Source organism: Otolemur garnettii, unplaced genomic scaffold (assembly GCF_000181295.1).
Source record: "Otolemur garnettii isolate 467f Iridium unplaced genomic scaffold, OtoGar3 scaffold00146, whole genome shotgun sequence".
In the NCBI taxonomy this organism is placed as follows: Eukaryota; Metazoa; Chordata; class Mammalia; order Primates; family Galagidae; genus Otolemur; species Otolemur garnettii.
In genome coordinates, this window is record NW_003852541.1 from 3,391,683 (window position 1) to 3,394,400 (window position 2,718).

Genomic DNA, 2,718 nt, shown 5'->3' on the forward strand with positions numbered 1-2,718 from the left:
GCCTGTAGTCCTAGCTACTCGGGAGGCTGAGGCAAGAGAATCACTTGAGCCCAGGAGTTTGAGGTTGCTGTGAGCTATGTCACTATGGAACTCTACCAAGGGCAACATAGTGAGACTCTGTCTCAAAAGAAAAAATTTAAAAAGTGAAAGTTCTGGAGATGGATGGTGCTGATGGTTGGGCAATAATATGAATCTACTTGACACATGTGAAGGGGCGGCGCCTGTGGCTCAAAGGAGTAGGGCACCGGCCCCATATGCCGGAGGTGGCGGGTTCATAACCCAGCCCTGGCCAAAAAAAAAAAAGACACATGTGAATAAGTATTACTGAACTATACACTTAAAAATTGTTAAGATGGGCCAGGAGCGGTGGCTCACACCTGTAACCCTAGCACTCTGGGAGGCTGAGGTGGGTAAATCACTTGAACTCACGAGTTTGACACCAGCCTGAGCAAAAGCAACACCCATCTCTACTAAAAGTAGAAAAAATGAGGCAAGAGGATAGCTTGAGCCCTAGAGTTGGAGGTTGCTGTAAGCTATGATGCCACGGCCATCTACCCAGGGCAATAGCTTGAGACTGTGTCTCAAAAAAAAACAATTGTTAAGATGGTAAAATGTTATGTTATGAATAAGACAAAAAACAATTCAAGCACTGAATACATAGTAAAATAGATTATGGTACACTCAGCCAATAGACCCCTATAAAAAGAAATGAGAACTCTGAGTCCTGCTGTGTTGTACAACAACCTCAAAGATATATCACTCAAGTGAAGATAGCAAAGGGCTGAACAGGTTTTATGTATGCTACGGTGTCCAAGAAAGGAGGAAATGTAAAGATACATGATTATATTTTCAAATAGAAACAATGGAAGAATAAACTGAAAATTAATATAAACATTTACCCAGAGGGGGAGAAAGGAACAGGGTAGAAAGGACAGGGATACCGGTACAAGCTTGACCTTGTCATGGGGCAAGATAAGGGCCACCGACTCAAATTAGAATTTCAAAAAGGAGTCTTTTATTAACCATGGGGCTGTCTCAGCAAAGTCTAAAGCAGACTAAGTGAGAGAGCATTGAGGGGTCTGAAGTTGGGGGTTCTCTAGTCTGAAAGTTGGCAAAGGGCCAAACAGGTGGGCTGAAAGTTACAGTTAGAAGCAAAAAGAGAGTTGGCAAAAGAAGCAAAAAGTGAGCACGGGGTCACGATGACCCTTTACAGAAGCGAACCTTGCAATTTAGCGGTTTAGCCAACAGGTAACATAAAGGGCTGTTAGATGACAATAAGGTAACATAATGCAGATCTAGCAACTAATGGATAAGTAAAACAATTTGTCACAGCACTTAGCTCATTAACTCTCATCATGACAGTACGAGGCCCATTCATTCTGATCTTGTCCTGTTCTAGTCTGATCTGGACTGATCTAAGAGTAATGGTGCCTGTCATCATTTCAGAGTTATGGTATCCTCATCTTTTCATCCTTTCATGTTTTATCCTACACAGCCCCTTGGTGCATGTCGGTGGCAGGAGGTATCTATCTTATGGGATGATGAGGCAGCTGGCACCCGTGAGGCTGCTGGCACCCATCTCAACCTATCTATACAGAACTTGCTTTATAGATTTATCTTTGGAAGCATATAAATATGTACACTTTTTTTTTTTTTGGAGACAGAGTCTCACTATGTTGCCCTCAGTAGAGTGCTGGGGTGTCACTGCTCACAGCAACATTAAACTCTTGGTAGGTCCCAAGTTGTTGCACCCACCACAACATCTGGCTATTTTTTTGTTGTAGTTATCATTATTGTTTAGCAGGCCCAGCCCTGGTGTATGTGGCTGGCACCCCAACCACTGATATACAGACGCCAAGCCTATGTACACAATTTTTGAAGAATTTAATCAATGTAAAGTTAGTTGGATTCATTTCATCTGTAATATCAATAAGTATAGCCTGGGAGGGACATGAATAATGGCTGTTAATATCTCTACTGCTAGGATGAGTATAATTTAAAAGAACAAACAAACCCAGAAAACAAAAATATTGGCAAGAACATGAAGAAATTATAAGCCTCAACACTACTGGTAGGAATATAAAATGGCGCTGCTTCTTTGGAAAATAGCTTGGCAGTTCCTCAAAAATTTAAACATAGAGTTAGAATACCCAAGAGAAATGAAAACACATATACCCACAGGGCTTGTATACAAATAAATGTTCATAGAAGCTTTATTTGTGATAGCCAAAAACTACGACAACCCAGATTTCTTTTTTATCTTTGTTCTTTTAATTTTTATTTATTTATTTTTTGAGACAGTCTCATTCTGTTGCTCCAGGCTAGAGTGCCATGGCATCAGCCTAATTCACAGCAACTTCAGACTCCTGGGTTCAAGGGATCCTCCTGCCTCAGCCTCCCAAGTAGCTGAGACCACAGGCACTCCCCCAACCCAGATTTCTATCAACAGGTGAGTGGATAAACTATGGTATTTGCATACAATGTAATATAGTTTTAGTAAGGAATGTTGCTATACCCAACAACACAGATAAATTTCAAAATAATGATACACCCTCTCATTAATTTGAAATTTATTTATTTATTTATTTATTTGAGACAGAGCCTCAAGCTGTCCCCCTGGGTAGAGTGTTGTGGCATCACAGCTCACAGCAACCTCCAACTCCTGGGCTCAAGCGAGTCTCCTGCCTCTGCCTCCCAAGTAACTGGGACCACAGGTGC